The 22993-nt window shown below is 35.7% G+C and overlaps 1 long non-coding RNA gene across 1 annotated transcript; it reads right to left on the reverse strand.

The window, feature by feature from the left end:
* Positions 1–8665: 8665 nt before the first annotated feature.
* Positions 8666–20627, reverse strand: LOC137853071 (uncharacterized). Its single transcript, XR_011094216.1, has 5 exons — positions 20556–20627; positions 19461–19502; positions 16855–17171; positions 16458–16538; positions 8666–11096 (listed from the first exon to the last, which is right to left on the reverse strand). It is a non-coding gene; the product is annotated as an uncharacterized lncRNA (long non-coding RNA).
* Between the last annotated feature and the right edge of the window lie 2366 nt (positions 20628–22993).

Consider the following 22993-nt stretch of genomic DNA (forward strand, 5'->3'; position numbering starts at 1 on the left):
AGATGTACAAGGAGCAGCTGAGGTCACTTGACCTGTTCAGCCTGGAAAAAAGGAGGCTGAGGGGAGACCTCATCATGGTCTACAGCTTCCTTATGAGGGAAGAGTGGAGGGGCAGGTGCCAATCTGTTCTCTTTAGTGACCAGTGATAAGACACAAAGGAATGGAGTCAAGCTGCAACAGAAGAGGTTTAGGCTGGATATCAGGAAGACGTTCACTGAGAAGGTTGTCACACACTGGAACAGGTTCCCCAGGAACATAGTCATGGCACCAAGCCTGTCAGAATTCAAAAAGTATTTGGAATGTGCACTTAGTCATATGGTCTGAATTTTTGGGTAGACCTGTGTGGAGCCAGGGGTTGGACTCGATGATCCTTGTGGGTCCCTTCCAACTTGGGATATTCTATGATTCTAGGATTTTAGCCCTTCATAATTTTTCTAAAAAAAGTGGAGTTTCATATAAAGTGGGTACAATTTAGGGGGTAAATGTATCTGTTGATCTTGCCTGGAACACCTGACATTTTATAAACTACAATAATCTCAGTGTAAATACCTATTTCTAAAAAACACAGCATGTAGCTATGGCACACTGGGCTGAGCTTAGCACAAAGTTACCAATATAAATTTTTCCTATTTGCTATTCAAAATTCAGCAACACTTTTGATTTTTTCTTCCTTGTATGTCCCTGCACTGGAACAAATCACACAGAAAGAATGTGCAGTTTCTATCCTAGGAGGTTTTCAAGACTTAACTGGATAAAGCAACAAGCAACCTGGTCTGCTCTCAGACCTACCCCTGCTTTGAGGGGGATGTTGGACTGGACACCTGAGGTTTCTTCCAATCTGATTTTTCCTATGATCCTGTGTAAGGTTGTCCATTTTATCTACTTGTGCAGCATGCTTTGCTGGTGCTTGTGTAAAGGTTGTAAGTAGACAATGACATCTGTTCTTGAACACATCACCAGGATATCTGGCTATAAGTGTAATTTTATATTCTAGAAAATGTCTGCTAACGTTTATGTATATTTCCAATTGGTTGTTGTTTTGTTGTTGCTGTTGTTGTTGTTTGTTTGTTTTTGTTTTGCTTTTGCCCAGAATGTGTGGAATAAACCAAAAGCAATTTTGCATGGTACAGCTCCTGGTTCCCTTATTAGATGGAAGAGACTTGAAAAAGAAAGACTACCAGATTGATTTGAAGCTCCTATACTTCTGCTAAAAGAGCTGGAGAAATAAACTGGGAATTATGACATAAATAAATGAATGAATGGTTAAATAAACCCGTTGTCTGCATTTCTGTTTAGCTGAGTAAATTAGACCAGCTGAAATGCATTGTAGGGAGTATCTCTTCCAACACAGAAAATACATAGAAGCCAGATCTTTTAACAATGTACTGTGTTCTATATCCCATATAATTTTGTCACTACATGCTTCACCCATAGAAATATGCCATATGGCATATATGCATCTGCACTTGATATGAAAAGTTGCTATGTAGCCTTATCTTTTTGCTTGATTAATTGTATCAACATCTGACATTCGGTCTTGAGACCAGAGAGCCCCTGTCATGAGTTTTCTTAGTTCCACTATGAAAGTCTTTCTCATGTCTTGCAAGAACAAGCCATAAATTGGGACTACCACTGAGAAGAAAATTATTCTAATGGAAAATGTGTCATTCTAATGGAAAAAGTGTTTTAAAACCACAGTTTAGCATAAAACCCTAACCCTCTGATAAGCATGCTGCTGATGTGAACATTGCAAAAGTATTATGTTTTTTTTTTTTGTTTTTTTTGTTTTTTTTTTTTTTTTAATGATACCAATTATGAAAGATTGCAAAGACCATTTATGTGAGAAAGAAGTAAGAATGAATGGAGCTCTGCCTTGGTAATGAGCAAGTTGAGAGCATGTAGCTGAGGGTTATGGAGAGACCCCAGAGGGGTGGGGCAAAATGAGAGAGGGAGAAAGACACTGCAGCTCCGTGCAAACTGCTCTGGCTGAGCTTGTTTTGATAAAAAGGGTGGACTAGACCATATCCAGAGGTCACTTCCCACTGCTCCCATACATTGATTCCATGATTCAGAGTAAGCTGATTCACAGCCTTGACAACATAAGACATTATCAAGTCAAAGTTGACAGAACCAAGACCTTTTATTATTCCATTTCATATAATACCCAGACCATTAAAAATGAAAAATATTTGTGTCTGAACCAAACTGTTCAAAAAACTGAAAAATGTCAATTTGAATATAAGCAGACTTTTTTTTTTTTGATATTGTAATTGAAGATGATTTCTAAAAGGTTTTTGATATCCTTGATCAACCTTCTTAACTCTTTAATCAATATTAGTCATTAGATCTGCCAGCTACTCTAGTCAAACAGTGAATACAATATCAACTCTTTCTCTGTGGGCACAGATTTTAATACAAAAAGAAGATGGTTAAAGATTAAATTTTATTATTCTATTTTTACAGCTAGTGAACAAACTATGAGATTTTAATTATTATTAACTTTGAAGTAGTAGGTTTGAAATGCTTTGGTGCCTTTAAGATAAAGAAAATATCTTCATAGCAATTTATATATTCATAGCACATTTCCAAGCAACTTTCAGATTTTTGTACAGGCAAATCTGCCTGCAGCTGTGATTACTCAGCAATTATTAAAAAGTCTTCAGGTATCATAAGTTGGATCCCTAGATAATGCACTTTCAATGTCCACTTCAGAAGATTTTTGCTTAATTTGCTCTTTTTCATATATCAACGTTGTGGCAGAGACAGGTATAGAAACCAATTTCCCCAACTTACATTTATATTCCATAAGCTTCAGTGTCTTTTCTCTCTCTGCCATCTCTCTTATTCTCTGCATAACACTCAACTTCGTTATCAAATGAGGCATGGACCCAGGAGCCTCTGCTACATGACCTCAATTCATCCCTGTGCACTGGAGAGATGTATCCTGTGCAGTAAAACTCACCTACTGTCTTGGAAAAAGAAATGTGATCACTGAATAAAGAAATCATCAAGAAGTGCACAGTTAGACAGTTAAATTATACTTGTGCTAACAACCCTGGTTTCCTGGGTTTTGCTAACAAGCCTGACCATTACTAAATACACCCTTCTAGCAACATGTATGTATCTGGAGAGATCCACAGTGCTTCTTGACATTTTAAAACAAAAGTGAAAGGGAAGAATCATATAGTAACAAACTGAGTTCAGCTCCCTTAAATCAACAAGTCTAGTTTTAGATTCTCTACTTCCACCTTTTAAGCCAACGCACAGCTGACTGTAACATTCCTCGATATGGACAACCACTAGATGGGAAGAAGCTGCGCTCTTTGCTACCAAGTTTCAGTGATTTGTTGACAACAGAGAAACAACAAGCCACCATCTCTGAGCAGCACTACAGTAGTAACCACAGAAAATTTTTTTTCAGGGCTTCAGACTAACTGGTACTTTTCAGTCTCTTCATTATTTCTTGTGTTTAGTGTTTTGTGGCAGAAGTGACTTTTGAGTGCAGTTTGATTTCTTTTTTGGGTGGTGGGTCTTTGAATCTGTCTTGATTTCCACTAAATTCTGCAGGAAGTTTGATAGGGAGTCCAAGACAGCGATAACTTTATCTGAACACGTAGAAACATGCTTATTCTTTTTTTTCCTATTCTTTATATTGATCACACAGGTCAATCGTATTATGTACACCTAAATTAACACTCCTGTTAAGCCTGCCCTCAAGGACAAATGTTTCCTGGGATATCAATTATGTGCTCAGTTGTGAAAGGGGAAAAGAAAGACGTAAAAGATCATAAGTGGGAGGACTATGCTGACAACCATGATGCATGCCCAGGTAAGTCCCATTCACCCTGCAGGAAACATTGCAGAAAAAAAGCATGCCCAAATAACCCCCACTTAAGGTGAAGTCCCAAGAAGACAAACTCCATATATTTTCCTACGAACCATTCATGACAATAAGTTTCTTAATTTGTTTTGAAGAGAGAAATTCCATGCAGAGTGTGAGCAAAGAGAACTGTAATGTTCAGTTCTTTGGTGTGTTCTGTTTGTTTACTGTTCTTTCCATGCAGGAGCAGCGTTTATTTTAAACTCCATTTGACATGATCACACTTCCAAACTGAAAACATCATTGTTACTTGTTATATATGTAACTTAATCACTATTTAGGCTTTCAGTTAAGAAGTGTTCCTTTGGCTTCGTCAGTGAGTTACCTATTTTCATTGGTGTTGTCAAAATCTGTATTCTAGATATACACTGATGTTATCATTGGATTTCTTAAGTTTATCTCACCTAAATTGTGTTGCCAGAATTTGTCTGTTCTTTCAAGAATTCTGTGTTCCAGAATCACATCTGAGTTATAAAGTTCTATATTAATTGGCTTAATTTTTTAAACAAAATGACTCAGAGACATCTCTAAGGACTGTAGAGAATTGGTGGGTGCAAACTTTTGACAGAATCAGTCTCATGGAAATGAAGTGAGTTCTTGTGAAACTATCAGCAAGACTGGAAGCAACAACAACAACAACAACAAACAAACAAAACAAAACAAAACAAAAAGAAAAAAAAAAAAGACTCTTTTAAAAGAACCAAAACAGAGCTCCTGTATGCAGTCAACAAGAGTAAAACTAGTTTGTCTTTCTGCTGCTGAGGAAGAACAATAGACTTCTGAAGAATATTCAGTAACTGAATAATTTTTATTAGATGCAGAAAATGCACTAGATAAAATTTATTACCAGGTTCCGTGGTACTTTTTATGATTTAAAGTTTGTTGTAAATAGCCTCCTATTGCTACTTTTTCACTCAGTGCCAGTGACATCCAGGAATGCATTCAGTTCTTCTGCAATAAGGGTACGTTCCATCCAGCAGTAACACAGCTCCAAATTGAGTTTAACTCCTAGTAAAGAACACATCATCTGCCAAAAATTTCACTGTCACCTAACTGAGCTTAAATGTTTTTGTTCTTTTGCAGAGGCCATTCACCTTTACTCACTTTTGCTTCAGTGCCTTTACTGCTTTCTCTGCTGAGGTGTCTGTATAAGGTCAAAAACACAAGAGCCACAGTGTCTTTGGGATTTTGCAGGAAACAAAGTAGATTTTCCTTCAGAAGTTTCAGATCCGCAGCCAAAGGAAAGCAACAGTATTTTTATTTTTATTTTCATGGGGAACCAAAAGCTATATATAGAAAGGGTGCCCCTACCAGAGGGAAGGCTGAGCAAAAAAGGTTTCATAAAGAAACTTCTATCAGGCAAAGCTTCCCTGAAACCACAAGCACACCACTCTTGGGCTTGTTATGGGCACAGTACTGAAATAAAAGCTACCAGAAATGCGATAATCTGATATTAGTAGCCATACTTACATACCAAAGTACTTACACTAGTACCTACACAGCTAGGTTTTTCCCATAAAATGCCTTATTATACACAGGGAAAAGCTGTACAAGAGAGTAAGAACTACTGCATGTAAAGATTTTCAAGATTGTTTAAAGGACAGGCAAAACACTCACTAACAGTAATATAAAGGCTTTTGAAAATATACGTCTATTGTTTCCTTCTTTATTCTGGAAACAATAATTTATGTTGTTAACTGTACAGAGACAAGATTATTAATGAGTGGGTCAATGTTTCTTGAAGATGGAGAGCTCATCTGTGAAACATGAAGTCACTGAAGTTATCAAATCAATTCATATGAAAAATAATTAATTTCAAATAATGGGTTGAATTTTCCCACTGAAGAAGTTCTAATTTTCCATAGAAGATTAGTGTACTATTGAACAGAAACAGCCCAAAGTAAATATTGCCATGCAAGAAATTTTCCTTCAACTGTACTCAATAAAGTAAAAATTACCCTGAGCTACTTGTAAAAATAAAACAATTTTTATCTTTTACACTCTGTTTGCCTTGCAGCTCTAATATGAATATTCTCTGCAGGCAACTAGCTACAGTTGCCAACTGGTTATAAAAGTCATATCTCAAGTTTAAATGTGTCACCCATTGAATCCAAATAAATTTCAAACATACAAAATTACTTTTATTATGTTACTATTTTGTCTTATAAATGTTTATGACTCCATCATATGTAGAAGAATAACAGCACCAGTACTCCTCAAGCAACCATTTCAAGTGCTGTTGTGTAGTTATAATTGATATAAACGAACACAGTCTTTTCACGCAATTATTTAGAAATAGTAATATGCTTTACCTGTTTCTTGTTTGACATCTTAGAACAAAACACCCATCACCTAAATTCCCCCATCTCCTCCCCCTCCCCCTTCCCCCGCCCCCTCCCGCCTTTTTTTTAATTAACTGTACAGGAACTCTGAGAAAAAATGTGTTTTCACTTCTGCCTCTGATAACAAAATCTGTGTCATCACATTCCTGTTATAGAAATCTACATCACAGAAAACAACGTGGTAGACAAACATTATCATCACCATGTGTCAAGGCAGTACTTCCTGAATAAATATTTGAGGGGGGTAGCTATAACAGTAGTGTGGGACTGCTTACACTTCATATAAATAGGGATATATCTATCAATTAATTCTCATGCTAAATATTGAACTAGGTGGTGGAAAGTATTGACACAAATATTCTCATGGGAAAATACCTCCTGTTATGCAAAGTATAAAGAGAATAACCCAGTGTGTTTAAACAATATTAACTTTGAATAAACTTTCAGTTTTGTTTAAGCAAGGCCTTTTTCAATCCCTTTTTCAGTCTTATGTTAATTGTAGTGTTAGTAGTCTAAATCCCTTTTGGTCATATTTAACTTTATGCAGATCTCAATAAACTCAGTCGTATATGATTTCTTTTTCTTCAAACTGTCAATTAAGCTATATTAGTCAAGTGTTTCAATTGCTTCTGGGATTGATTTTAGAGTATATGATGGTTATAGGAAATCTATTGGCATTAGAGGGGATCTGTCTTCTGCTTTAATTCCTATTTAAACACATTTATTCTTCCCTCCCTCTTTGTTCCCATGGTCTTCAATACAGATTTTTACAACTTTCGTTTCAAAGGAAAAACAGGATGGGGGTAAAGGATGGTTCCTAAAAGCTAGCTTGGAAATCAACCAGCGTCTATTTTCATAGATTTTTTTTTTTTCCAGCTTTGTATGAGCACTTCTCATAATGGAAGGAACTAACAGAAAAGGATTGTTCCATATAATAAATTTATGAAAACAAATGAAACCAACATTCAAGATGGTGCTGCAGGGATATCATGGTAAAGGAGATTTTAATATCCATTTTTTCCCAACAAGAGAATCAAGGCAGAAGGTAACAAACTGAGAATAGGATAAGCAGTGCCCTGTTGTTGTGGTTTAACCCAGCAGGCAGCTCAGCAGCACACTACTGCTTGCTCACTCTCCCAGTTGGCATGGGGGAGAGAAAAGGAAAGGTAAAAGTGTGAGAACTCATGGGCTAAAATACAGACAGTTTACTAGGCAAAACAACAGCCATGGGGCAAACAAAGCAGGACAAGGAATCCATTCATCATTTCCCAACAGCAGGCAGGAATTCAGCCACTGCCAGGAAAGCATGACTCATCATGGGTGATGGTTTCTTGGAAAGACAAATGCTATCACTCTGAACATCCCCCCCTTCCTCCTTCTTGACCCCAGCTGTTATTGCTCATCATGACACCACATGGTGTGGGATATTCTTTTGGCCAGCCTGGGCCAGCTCCCCTGGCTATGTCCCCTCCCAGCTCCTGGTGCACCCCCAGCCTCCTCACTGGCAGGGAACACAAGGAGCAGGAAAGGCCTCGGCTCTGTTTAAGCACTGCTCTGCAACAACTAAACATTGGTGTGTTATCATTGTTATTTGCATTAAAATAACATTAAAAATAACTCTATCCAGGCCAAAACTGTGACACCTATCCTGCCTGTTAACTGAGGACAGGACAAGTAGTGATAGGCTATATTACAACAGCAAAGGACATTTGGAATGCCTCATAGGATAACAAAGTTGAACAGTTGAAACTTTCTTCAATGGAGGTTGGTTTTTTTGGTTGTTGTTTGTTGTTTTTTAAAAAAAAAGTCATTTGCCAAATCAGTGTGTCAGGAAAGGAGAGCAGCTGTGGTTTCATGAAAGGACTAAGAGACTGAATGGGCTTTTGAAGCTCTTCCTCCTTAAGCTGAAGTAAAGGTTTTCATTCTGAAGTTCATCTACTTGTAAATGCTTTTTGTAATGAGATACACCGATACCACCTTTTCAATTCTGTGCCTGTAGGACACTATCTTCAGTTTGCTGAAACAAAGCAAAAAGCAATAATTTCTTCAGAAGCCCCTTATGAGTAGCCCATGCATGCATTTCTCTTCCCTGCACTGTGCCAAAGCAGCAGTTGAGAGACAGGGGTAACTGGGAGAGGTTGCAGTGGGCACCCACCCATGGAACACTGCTGTGGCCCTCAGGAAAAAATCTGATTTCCAACACAGAGAAGACAATTCTTCTGAAAAATAAATAAATAAAATAAAATAAATGTATATTTCAGGAGTGGCTTCATTTCATGGGGGAGCCAGCCCTCACACTTCCCTGACAACATCTCTCATCCACTACTTACCTTTGAAAGCTCATGTTGTCTTTGAATTAAAGACATCATCACTCCAAAATCTGGAGGAACCCTTTCAGTTACTATTTGCAAATACTCCTTTTTTTTTTTTTTTTTTAACCACCTTAACCACCTGATATCATTTCTTTCAATAAATCTTCAAATGAAAATGGTAAATGTTTGGTAATCCAGGAAAATAAAGTAATGGTTGGAAAAAATGTTGGAAACTACAGCATTTTCATGCACTATTCACCAGTGAACACTAAAATGCTCATCTATCATGGAGTATCTGCCATCTAACTAGAGCTAGAGGAAATGAACTCTCACTTCCCTCCCAACTCCACTCAGCTACCCTTAGAATTATTTTTGCCAATGCAAATCCCTGTTAATCATGGTTTCTTGTGATCTATACAATTTCCAAAGATAACTACAGACCCTCTGGAGAGACGTGAAAAATAGGAGATCCCAAGAGACAGAAGTGGTAATGTTTCTGATACATTAAATGCATTACCATAACCATAAGAAAGTGAAAATGCCAATGAAGAATTTATTTGTCCTCAAAATGGGCAATACAAATATTTTCTTCCAATGTCACAAACTCCATTTTCAGGTTTAACAGCGATTACTACATTTCCATTAAGACAATGGGTTATGGACTTGGAGAGACTTTTTGGCTGGTTTGAGGAAAGATATGCTGAGCTAAGAAATGGTTGGTAAGAGGGCCACACAGGAGTGACTGGGAAAATGATGATAAGGTCATGAGCTGCTACAAGGAAATCTAACCTCATTGTGTCCTCCATATTTGCTCCAGTTCAGCTTCTTACTCTGACAGACAAATGTCTTTTTGGTGATTCCTAAGGCTGTCCACACAAACTTCATGTTCTTTGGGTCTGGACTATTTCTTTTTTACCTGAGGGTACATATTTTTCTAAAAAGTAAAAATATGGCCAATAACCAGCAGTCAAAAGATCCAAAATGAAACACAGAAGATGTATGTATCATTTGTATAGGCTCAATCAAGTAGTCTTAAATTGACTTGCTCTTGTGTCCATATCAGAACAGTCATGGAGTTTAGCGCAAGTGAAAATTCATTGAAGATTTTATGCAGAGACCCTTTACAGGACATTCATCTGATGTGCAAGTATGAAGCCTCCATGAATTAAGTTCCTTTTTTCTCCCAGGCATGATGTTGTCTTTGAGCCCATGTGGGATGGATCAAGGACACCAGCAGGTGTGTATCCTTACTATCAGCCACAGCTAGTTCAAAGTCACTCCACACACACATATAGCTTTTGATTACAATATCAGTTAAACCAGAGTAGCACATGAAGACTGAATTTCAAAGAGAGACCTTTTAAACCAAAGAATTATTGCCATCCTCCACACATTCCAAATGAGGAAAATTATGACAGAGGAAAAAAAAGATGAGCTGTTTGTTGCAATGTGTGGACAGTCCCTATGAACTGCAACAAACTGCCTAAATTAGCATATTTACCAAAAGCATTTTCTTCTGTAACTCACATTCCACACATCTAAATCCTTTTGCTCTACAGTTATTCTACTCCTATTAAAACTAAAAAGAGCACACGGAAAGACACACTGATTGTATGTAAAAAAAATAAAATAAAATAAAAAAATCTAATGAAAATAGAGAACAAAATGTAAGAGACAGAAAGGTTCAGATATTAAAATACTTGCATATTTAAATAGTCTATCTGTATTTGGAAGACAGAAATGTAGTACAAACAGCTTCATAATGCCCAAGGTTTATCTGTTACAAGTGCTCTTAAGTATACACTTGGTACTTCACAGAAAAATGTAAAATAAAGATTGGATAGCTCCAAAGCATGAGATAACATCCACTGTGTGTCCCAATAGAGCAAATATAAAGCCAATACTAAAGCACAGCAGCACCCATGAGAACAGCACAAAAAAAGCACCATCAGCAACTTTTTTGCTTGTAATGTTGGGAATTTGTCATAAACCATTTTCAGACAGACCGTATTCTGTTCTACTGCAGAAAACTACAACAGCAAAAGAAACATCCTTCCCCAATAAGTATCTCTGCTAATCTTACCAGCAGAAAATTTCAGCTTGACTTGAATTTTCTCATCAACTAAACTCTGGACCACATGTGAAATGTAGAGGAGGCAAACTTCTAAAAGCATTAGTGCCCATGGCCTCTTAGCTATCCAATCAGCAGCCCATCCCCACCTGAAACCACCCTTTAGGATGCTCTATTTGGCATTGCTTGAGGTACAAAACTAAAGAAATGAATTTAACGCATTTGTGGAAGGAAGGAAACACTTGTATAAGTGGATACTACTTCATCTCTGTGCCATGCAGAGCAGATACCAAACTCACCCAAGGAGAGCACTCCCACTTCTCTAAAGAATTACAGTATTAACCTCCAGTACCAGACAGTTCTATGCAGACTTTCTGGAGTTAAGGAGAAAAGCAGAGACTTTCCAGTATGGCTGATCTCCAAAACTGTTTCCTCTGGAGTTGTGTTGCCAACAGCTGCAGCTGTGCTGTGCTCATGTAGTTCTTCCACACCTATGGAATAAATTCATTAAAACCAGAACTCCCTCTTTCCTGCAACACTCAAAACATGTTCACAGAGTCTAGACCACCAGTTTCTACTTGTCTCTCTTCAGTCTTGCAACTGCTTATCTCCAAAAGGAAAAAGGGAGACATTACTCTGACACAGATGACACCAAATGAAGACAACACAACAGAATTACATAAATGCTTAAGAATGAGATTATTTTCATTTCAATATTCCAAGTGCTTGATAAAATTAAAAAAAAAAAATCAGAAATTATTATTTTTTTTTTTTTCCGGGGGGCTTCTGAATTTTCACACATTGGCTTTTGAATTTATGTATCAGTATACTCTTTGTGCAGAATGCTGTCACAAAAGCAAAAACATAAAGCTCCTGCAAGTTCCCTTCTCAGCAACCTTTCTTTCAGCCCACTGGAGCAAATGCACAACAATGGTTGGAGATGTAGATGTGTGTTCTTTGCCTTCATGGAGGAAAAAACAATTCCTTAAGCCTTCTAGTTGCTTCTGTAACTCACAGCAGCAGTACAAAGATTTATCAGTTTTAGTGCTTTAGAGAGAAGCAAGGGGTAAGTTTTATCATTGTTGGTTTAATTTCTTTTCTTCACACAAACATATAATATTGAGCTCATGGGAAAAATTAACAACAATGGGCTAATTTCTTGTGCCTAATATTGAATTTAATTAAAAATTGCTTTTTCCCCACTTAGCTAGGTGGCATGGGATGCAGGAATTATTGGAAAGGAGTTGACTCAAAGACTAGAGCAGTGGAATGAATTAGTTCCCTGCAAAAGAATAGACTATTCTTCAGCCAGCTCAACTTTAACCAGTCTCTTTGACTTGCTCCTGCAGTGTGGCAGTCAAGATTTCAGTCAGGTAAAGCAAGTGTAATTGCATAACTGCTCATATGGTTACACTGGGTCCCTCCACAATGCACAATTATTTGTGAAAAAAAGATTACATTGTACTCATAATATTTATTCACAAGGGAAGGGAGGGAGGGAGCAGCTTCAGATGTTTATGAGATTGTCAATGCTGCTTTAAGCCAAAATGCTGCACTTTTTACCCTTACTAAGTTGTTACTGTTCCTGAAACACTGGTCTGAACTGATCATCCCAAGATAAAGAGTAAAGATAGTTCACAGCAGCAAAAACAAACTTGCATTAAAACGTACATCCCTTCTCAAATTTTAGGTTATATAGCTAAGTTTATTTCAAATAAGAAAAATACAATTCTAAATTACTTTTGGTTTTGTTTTTCCCTTTCTTTTTAAACCTAGTTTAAAAGGCATATCCCTAACTGTATGTTTCATGGAGTTTGTCTGTAAAGAAACAAAGCAAATGCCTAGTCACTTGGGGATACTTTTTATTTAGCAAAACCTAATGGGAAAGGAAAACTACATAAAACAGAAAAAATTCCCTTCCAGACACAATGTGGAAGAAAGCTGATAATCTGTTGGGAAGGGAAGGGAAGGGAAGGGAAGGGAAGGGAAGGGAAGGGAAGGGAAGGGAAGGGAAGGGAAGGGAAGGGAAGGGAAGGGAAGGGAAGGGAAGGGAAGGGAAGGGAAGGGAAGGGAAGGGAAGGGAAGGGAAGGGAAGGGAAGGGAAGGGAAGGGAAGGGAAGGGAAGGGAAGGGAAGGGAAGGGAAGGGAAGGGAAGGGAAGGGAAGGGAAACCACCACCTTCATTTCAGAATAAACAGCATGGGCTCTAGATTCCTGAAATTCTGATGATTTATACCAAAACTATAACTCAATGGTTGTATTTATAAAGCACAAAAGCACACTGAAGGAAATAGCTGTACAATCCACCAATATTATTACCGTTATTATTATTTTTCTTAATTTATACTCACAGTCTTCACACTAATCCTAACTAAACAGGGAAGGATACAAAGAAAAGATTCAGATTTCGAGCTTGGTAGTGTTGTAAGTCAGGAGACTGGTTTTGGTTTAGTAAACAACAGGAAAGAAAGCAAGCCATGAGCAGTTTGGCCAACACTTCTTGTGATTCATAGAAGTACATGGACAACATGTAATTACTGAAAAAAACACATCTAATCAAATCACACTCTAAATCCTGGCATCACAATGTCCAATCTTTAGCCTTTGTGTTAATTTTAATGGTTTGCTTCCAGCAGCTGCCTCCACCTTGTTTCAATTAGCACCGTCCATTCCCAATTCTGTGTTGCTACTTTCTGTGCTTCTGGTATTACTGCTGAGTATCATGGTCTCAGTGATTTCATCATCACTTTCACCCAAGTCATCTTTTATCTCAACAAACTCAATTAACATTTTTTCTTTTGTTTAAATCATGTCAATGAGAATTTTCTCTAACTTCTGTATCAAATCATTGGCAATCTATTCAGAATTTACAAGAATGTGTGCTACTAAATATATTAAACTATTCAGCAAATGATGGATTTTTTTAGTAATAAAATAGTAGAAATTCAATATTATAAATTAAATTAGCATCAATAGCCAAGAGTTTTGCCTGCAAAAAGTGACTGGAGTTGGCAATGTAAAAGAAATGATTCAAAAGTCCTCAATAGGTAATATAGTCCATTGCACTATGGCTTAATTTACACGTTGAGATTCAACAAAGAGAAAACCCAGCTGCCTGCAACCAACATTAGTATAAATATAAAGAACCTCTGTAATTATTTATATACTTGTAAAAGCAAGACTTTCCTGTTTTCCTTTCTTTTGTCATGAAAACTGAAAATCTTTGGAAAAAAAAATGGCAAAGTTTGAAATACTACTTAATATAACTTCATAAAATTCAGTTCATCCTTCAGTGTGTTTTTCTCCTCTCTAATGAAAGCACAGAGCCATCAACAGTCATGTCCTCATTTATCTACTCATTTTGTACCTAGAATATTGTGTGTTTTCTCAAACTGCAAACTAAATGCTGTACGAATGGAATAACGCTATAGACATAAGGGTTTCTGTCACCAGCTGAAAGTAAAAATTATCCCAACAAATCTACTGGAAGCGGACAAAACTCTAAACATTCAGCTATTCTACAAAAGGAAAATTAGACTGGAAAATGATTTTGAAGGACCTTCATTGAGTACTTACACACTTTTACTTTGAAAGTAAGTCTAAACTTTCTAAAACAAAGAATAAACAGAGAAACTTTATGCTTCCCCAATCAGAATCAACAACCCTGTATGGGTTGCCATTACAGTAAGGAATCCATGTATTTGCCATTACATCTGTTTAAATACCCCTTTGTTTATTCCAGTATTTCCGAATATAAATCATTGAAACTGAAATCAGGGTAAATGAAATGGTGCTATGTAGGTACTGATGTGCACAGCTGTTGGAGATACCTCAATGTTCCATGTCTCATTGTCTCTAAAGTCTCATGGTGTGGAGCTTATATCAGCCAAGGAAAAAAATGTACACTAATATCTGAAATCTTTTATAGTCTAAAACTAGGAAAGAAATCTTCTTGAATCAGTGTTCTCATAATGGTGTAATTTCATTTAAAAAAAAATAGAATCAGAATTTTCAAGTTACCAGATAAGACAGATTCTTACCTGATGTCAAAATCTCACTGGAGGGTGGTTTGTTTATTTATTTATTTGTTTTCTCATTTTTTAGTTTGTTTTCTCCAGGTATTTTGCAGTTTTATTCTGCAGAATTTTGATAATTAATTTACTATAAGCAAAGTCTTTATATAACATTCAAGTTTCATGAGTCATTACAGTATCTGTTGGTCATAACACATATTTCCCTTTGATCATACTTAGTTTCCAGTAAAAATTCTCTTAATATAAATTGATATAAATTCATATTGTCCACAGGACAATTTTTGCATAATTAAATAAAGGAGGTGAGGTGTAGGGTTTTTTGTTTGATTGTGTGCTTGTTTAATGCAAACTGTAATGAGAATCCATTGATAAATTTGGTTCTTTGTTAAAGATCTTAGGAATTAATATGACATGAATATATGAGATTAGAGACCCCAACAGTGAAAAAGAGTAAAATTACAACAAGCAGGTGTTAATAAATGCACACACACACAGAGACACACATAATAAAACTTATTAAAACCAGTAACAGCTGTCAAGCCTGCAATATATAGTTGTCCATTTTTTGATTTGTTCTTTTCAACCCAAGAAAAGCAAACAAGCCACTGTGATGCTTCTGAATATGAACAGTAACAAGAAAACAAACCACAGAATAATGCAAGTAGGGGTGCAAAATGACAGGTACATGACTAGATAAAGTTTTTCCTCAAAAAAAAAAAAAAATCAACGTTGTTTTATTAAAAACAATGACAATATTTTTAACTCTGAAACTCTGATTTGGGCAAAGTGAATAAATCATATAAACTGTAGTAGGTTGTTTTTGTTGGTGGTGGAGGTATTTTGTTTTTGTTTTTGTTTTTACTTGTCTCACTAGTTTCTTCTCCTCTTCTCCAAGGACATCTTAGCATTTTTTATTAAATCTAGAGTAAGAAATTAAATACACCTTAATTGAGGCAGCTTAAAAACCTGTCACTACAGACTAGTGTCTGAGATGTTATAAAGCAAGGGACATCTGCTGCAGTAATGTTCAGGTGTAGCATAGTTTAACCCACATAATATAGAGTGGATATATGTTGCTTAATAAATCTGGCATGTTTTAATACTTTTTTTTTTTTATTATTGGAGTTACAGGTTGAAGGACATTCAACAAGGAAGCATATGTCTTTCACTTGACTCTCATAAGTTAGATCATCCTCTTTGCTTGGATCATGCTTCCCTCTGGCAGGGAGGATTTGCTGCTCTTCATAAATGAATGCACATAAACATGATATTTACAGCAAAAGACAAAAAGGTAAATGCTGTCTTTGAAGAGCTGAGTTTGGGTCAGTAGTCATCAAATAAATCTGTGAATATTTGTGTTTGTCAGATTATCTTTTGAGTAATTAGATAAAATGGATATATATATATATATATATAATTATTAATAGATATTGCTCTTCAATAAACAAGAACACTTCATTCTCAAGACAGTGATGTCTGTTATGGCATGGTATGTATGTAGTCCAAAAGAGCTTATTGCAAAAGTCAGGGCTAACATTTCTACCCAAGGTTGAAAAAGAAGCTCTACTCTTCACTTGAAAAAAGGAAAAAGGAAAAACGGGGGGGAGGGGAGGGGAAATAAATAAATAAAATAAAAAAGAAAAAGGACAAAAAATGAAAAAGAAAAAAGGAAAAAAATATAAAAGGAAAAATGAAAAAGGAAAAAAGGAAAAAAAAAAAAAAAAAAAAAAAGAAGTAGAAGCAAAGTGATACTGAACATTTGTTCAAAAGGAACTAAGAGGGAACCTGACCATACTATAAGCAGACTTCATTTACTTACCTATTTACTGCCTGTATATTCCACTGATAGACTGGGGACTGTTTTCATTTTTTTGTTTTGTTTTTCACAAACATTCATCATCTCCAAATAAAAAAGAAGAAATATAACAGTTGGAAAACATATATTTCCTCTATGTAACAACAGCATTTCCAATTGCTTGTGACATAATAGTACAATATTTTTTGTTTATTTACTTTTTCTCTAAAAATTACAAAAAGTTTATCCTAAGACCTGAGTAAATTACAGAACAGAACAGAAAGAGGAGATAAACTGTGAAAGCAGAGCTCTGTTTCTCACAGATGATGTCTTGGAGTAAATGTTTCAGGAGAAAAAGAAACTGTATTGTAAACAGACACAGTCCTACTTGTGTCTCTGAATATGACCTCGAAGGACTCACCGTACTTGAATATGTGCTCACATGGCATTGTCCCTCAGTGCAGCTGCCTTGGACAAGTGCTAAGGATGATATTTTGCCTACTTATTATTGTTAAAGGAGCTCTCTGTAAAGCTCTTCTCTCCTTCCATGTCAGATTTTTAATATTCAGAAATCAGTGGGTCAGCATTGCATAGTTTCAGTGGCAATTAGTTCCTGGAATAATCAAGGTTATTAATCAAGGAATAAGCAAGACATCTTGTTATGAAATAGTATTGATGCTGAGTTTCAACTGAGATCCTCTGTAGCAATCTAAATTTGTGACTATTTTTATTCCATACCTGAAAAGAAAAATAATAAACATTTATGTTGCATAGGCATACAAGTTTTAACATCTCTCAGCAGCTATATAGAAACCAGTATACTAAAATAATTTGCCATGCTAAGAAATCTGTGATTTCTGTGACAAATAAATTCTAATTCCTTTCCGTTCCTGACACAAGGGAATTCTTTATTACCTAAGTAATGAAACAGATCTTCAGGAGGGAGAGTGTCACAAGTAGGACAAGGAAAGTAGATGAAGATGCAAACTAATAAATACTCTAAACAGGCTCTTGGATAGGTCCTTCACTGTTATTGATAGAAACAGCTCCCTTATAGTGAGTATGGAACATTTTGTATCAGTTTCTTTTTATTTATGTGTTATTCATGATAAATTTACAGCTTCAGGAACAAGCTTTGAAAAAATGTGTGTTAGATTTAAGAGCTGTTATTAGCCTTTTGTCAGATCTGAGCTTTTATAAACTTAATAAACACAGCTTTCAGTTAGGAATGGCCCCTAACTGATATTTCTAGCCAAAGTAGAGATGGAAAGGATCATAATTTCACTGGTGTTCTTTTCTTGCACATGCTGGACTTTCTTGCACTCATTAAATTGCATAGGCCTTGCAAGTCACAGGAATGGATTGTGTATGTATTTCTTAATTTCTTCCCATTTATCCCACAATGTGTGATAAAAGCAAAAGAACAGCTATATGGTGTATACAGATCTTCGGTCTGTGGAATTACGTGCCCTTATTTCTAAACATGACAAGAATTAAAAAAGAAAAGCCTTGAGGATATTGAATACATTAAGACCTTAAAAACAAATTTCCAATAAGATTTTAGTTGCACAGTAACATCCTAAAGAACTGTGCAACCTGTCTCCTGCCTCAGGGGAAGACAAATGCCAGAAAAGCAGAGAAGTATTACATATATCAGGATTTCTGATGCTTGCACAAAATATTGTGTAGCACTTGTCTTGTGAGTGTAGTAAACCTGATAAATTGGACCAGTTGATACTGCAGATTGGTATCTGTGAAAGATATGCTAACTCAGCAATATCAGCACAACAGATTTTAAGAAAATTCTGTCATCTTAATGCATCTTCTGTGACTGGGACCGGTATTCAGTCAAGAAACTTACTGACTGTAACTTCACTGATGTTTTTGGTAAGTATGTCTGAATATGGCCAAACAAGAAGTAAGAGACAGACAGACAAACAAATTAAAAAACAAATAAATTTCTACAGCTTTTCAGTCTGGGCTCAGTGCTTCATTGACTGAGTTCTTGGGTGCTCCAGCCCCTAGTAGATTTCCTCCAGAAGAAACAAAGATGTTTTGATTCAGAAGCATGTTCAGCAACTATATTCTACTGTTTACATGTTAAAATACTCAGAGTAAGCTTTTAGATAATTATTTGCTATTTCAACAGCAATAACTTTTTTTTTTTAATTACAGTATACATAAAGTAGTAAAACATATATATTTTTAAAGGTCATGTTTACTTTTTTTAAGCTATACCAAGAGCTTAGGAGATAATAGTATTTTGACTATACTTTTTTAAAATTGCAGTACATATTAGCAAGTGGTACAGGGAATATATAGAGAGATTTTTGCTAACCTGATAATTGAATATGGATCAATCTTCAATATCACATTTATATCTTAATATGCTAAAAGATGTCTCGCATGTGTCATCATGACTGTATAAGTAGGGGGACAGACAAACTTGCTAAACTACTGTAAACTTGACATGACTGCTAAAATGTATGCTTAGAATTTGTTTGCCTTTTTTTCTGGCATATACTGAGAGGCCTATATCTGGCATACGCCAGAACAATCTAGCACCTGTGTTTGATCCAAAATTTGGATCAACAAAACAAAAAAAAAAAAAAAAAACACTTTTTTTTACTGTAACCAAAAGCACGCTAAGTACTGCATTATTTTTATCATATAGTTTTGTAACAGAAAATTTAAATGCATTTCCAAGAATCTAGATATCTATTATTTTTCCATTTTATTCCAATTACTCTGGTGTTGCTTCTGAATCTCATAACAAAGTATGTAAAATACAAAGTATAAACCATAAAACTAACAACCAAAGACAAAATGTAAGCATATACATCATCTATAATATGTAAGCATACACTATGTCATCTTTTAACTGGAGAACACATGCATATGAATTATATGTTGTAAACTATATGTTATATGTTATAGGTTGTAAAATATATATGCCTAAGCATTATATGTTGTAAACTTTATGCATACAAAATAACCTTTAGTTTTGTATACCCTGAGGACACTTACATTTTCAGTTATTCAGAATGGATTTTTCTATGTTGTTTGCTGCTGTAATACCAAACAAGGAAGAAGATGGAAACACAGAAAGAAGAAACATCAATACGTCTGTATTTTATCAAATCTAACAGATTTGATGTAACAGATCTTCTATTTTACCTAAGGTAAGGAAACAGATAAACTACCTATAATGCAAACTGATTTAGAGAGTTATGTACACATACACAATGTAGTTCTTCATATCTATTACAAAATTTCTTATACATTCCATTCTCTGGCTAGATGTAAGTGCAGAATTTTGGTAACAGAGCAGTAGGAAAAATGCATGCATTAACTAAAAATCATTAATCAATCAAATAATCTCAGAATATATGGCAACTACATAGAAACTATTAAGTTCTCAGCCCTCAAGCTGTACTCAGTCCTGGAATCTGTAAAACTAGTTTGGTTTTTGGCCAATAAAAATACTGAAACAACTTTCTCATTCATTATGTGTTTGATAAATTCCCCCCTTGGGATACTAAAGAAGAAAAACAGATTAAAAACTTATCACTGTAACACAGCAAGGTTAAACTGATGGATTTGTTCACCCTACCTAATGCCATCTACCAAGCAACAAGCAGAAATGTTGACTACAGCAATGTATTTTCTTTTCTAGATGCATTTACTGTTCTTTTTTTTTTTTCTATTTTTTTTCTTTTTTCAGGTCAACGATTCAAATTCAGTCAAAAGGTCTGTATAAGCTCTAGAGATGCAGCAGAGAACAAAAGATAACATGAAGGCATTTGTAAAGTCTCTGCACAGAATCACAGCATCAGAGAATGGCCGAGTTTGGCAGGGACCTCTGGAGGACATCTGGTCTAACCTCTGCTAAAGCAGGCTCAGCCGGGGAAGGTTACCAGAATCATGTCCAGGTGGCTTTGAAGATCTCCAAGCAGGGAGGCTCTATAACCTCTCTGGGCAATTTGCCAGTGCTCCATCACATGAAGAGGTTTGTTAATGCAGAAGTCATTTTGGTTATTATTTTGAATATCCCCAAAAGTTTAATCCATCATAGTCTAACAGTATTAAATTTTGTAAGAGGAAGAAAGCAAAGTTACTCACAAAGCCACAGTTTCAGCACCAAAAGTTCATACTTTCTTCATACCATACAGCAACATGGAAGGGAAAAAAGAAGGAAGGGGAAGGGGAAGGGGAAGGGGAAGGGGAAGGGGAAGGGGAAGGGGAAGGGGAAGGGGAAGGGGAAAAAAAAGTACTTTTGCCTAAGAAAGTTTTTCATGATTTAAACCAGTCTCCTGACTTCTTCCATCATTTTTTAAGTGAGTATCTAGCTCGACAAAAATAGAAAGATGTAGCACTTCCACAGTTCTTGTAAAAATGACACCTGTAATGGCTTTTGCTCATCATACTCTATCAGGTGAAATACAAATAGTATTCCTAACTGTGCCCAGTAATCACAAGTAGTGTAATCTGTTATTGCTGTTCTGGCTCACGGTACGAACTGCATTAGAAAAAAAAATAAATATAAATAAAAAATAGCAATTTTCCCATTCATTGGATGAAAAATACTGTATGAGATGAAACAAAAAATTAGACCTGTTTTCCTGTTTTGAGGGAAGTGCAACTGTTAAATAAAAGACATTCATTGCTGCTGCTAACCTTTGAAAAATTGTTTTCATCTATTACTTATTAACAAAGATAGATTCATATCTTAAGTATGAAATTAATTGCAATTATAACACACTGGAAAATGGGTTTGTTCATTTGTTTAATAAGAACAACCAACCAAGGTATTTTCTAGACTAAAATATTTTGACAATAGTTTAGCTATTGTTTTAACACTTCCTCAGCATTAACTTCCTGTTCTCTACAGTCCAGTTACAAAACCCAGTAATTTATAGGCCTGACTTTAATCACTGAAGTGTTTTCCCATTACTTAGTGGGACTCCTCAGTCAAGTAAAGGTACACAAATATGTAAGTATTTTCAACATCAGAGCTGCATCTGGCACTTTAACACTGTATCGCCTCATGATATTTTAAAATCTCTTTATTTCACTTGAAATGTCTAATTTTATTTTTAAAATCTCATTATTAGGCCTCATGAAAAGAAAAATTACTAATACTTACATTTTTATCACCGTTTTTAGGACATTCCTACAGACATGTACTTTTTACAACATCAGCTCACACCTTTTATTGGGTGATTTCCTTACTCAAAAAAAAAGTCTTTATTATATGGCTTTACAGAGGAACAAAGTTAAGGTAATTTGCTTGATATATTTGCTTCTAGAGCTCAAAATGTCACAGGAGCTGTGGCAAGATGATGGAGAAACTCAAGTGAAATTGAAAATCTGTAGTACAATATTGTGGTGTGCTGATCCTCAGCATATAAATGCCATCCTCTTTTACAAATAAGTTATATCTGAAAAACATGTCAAGACATAAAACTTTCAGACATGCGTCTTTCAATATCTTCTGATGCTGAAGTAAATCTGGGTGACTTTTAATGATCTGTTGGTACTGAAATAGATGTTTCAGAACAGTGAACACATTACTTCTTCTTAAAGTATCCTGTCTATAACAGCGAAGAACTGTTTGTTTTCCATCTGATGTCAGAGAAAAGTGGGATGTTTTTCCTTTGCTTATTATTTTCCTTTCTTACCATCATCATAAACAAAACTTGTAAGGTGGAATTTGTAAGGGGGAAAAGGGAGACCTTCTACACATGAAGAAGTATTATCCCATAGATGCTTGGCACATGTCAAAGCACTAAGTACACTGTGCAACCTTTCCACAATCCTTCTTCTTTTTCTGCTTTTTGCCCAAACTGCCCTTTTAACCCTTAACTACAACTCAGGATCATTTCTGCAGCACAAATAAAATGCTTATGTATTTCACAATTTGATGAAAATGGTACTGAATTGATAGGAACTCTCCCCACCCCCACTTCCCCACCCCACCCCACCCTGCTGACAATGCCTTTGCTCCTTCCTAAATGGCTCTTAAAATGCTACAAATGTTTATAACAAAAATTAGAGAATAGTTGTTTTTCTGCTTTGGAAATTATTTCAACATTACTGTTCAGTCCTTAGAAATATTAAGCAACCTGATTTAAATTATTTTTGACTGTACCAAGAACTGTGGTCAAGTTCTAGTAGTCTCTGCAATTCTTTCAAAGATTTGAATATCTTTTAAAATATTAAAGCTTTTAGAAACTTAGAAGCAGAAACAAATCCTGAAAGCAAGTTTCTTTATACAGTCCTACAGGCTGTTTGTGACAACCCAGCTACAATCTTTTCCTTTGTCTCTTGAAGCTTTAAAGAAAATGAAATACAGATGAAGGTCATTGTTTAGTATATTGTCCCCTCATTGTGACTGGGTTTATTTTTTTCTGCTCTAACTGCTAAGAAACTGTCAGTCCCAGCAGCAGAGATACCAAAACATTTGCATTCCCCACACTATACTGTAAGATTTTTAACAGATGAGCAAGAAAGGCAGGGGGGCTCTTGATTTATTCCTAGGAAAGATTTAGGAAGTGATA

Source organism: Anas acuta, chromosome 3 (assembly GCF_963932015.1).
Source record: "Anas acuta chromosome 3, bAnaAcu1.1, whole genome shotgun sequence".
In the NCBI taxonomy this organism is placed as follows: Eukaryota; Metazoa; Chordata; class Aves; order Anseriformes; family Anatidae; genus Anas; species Anas acuta.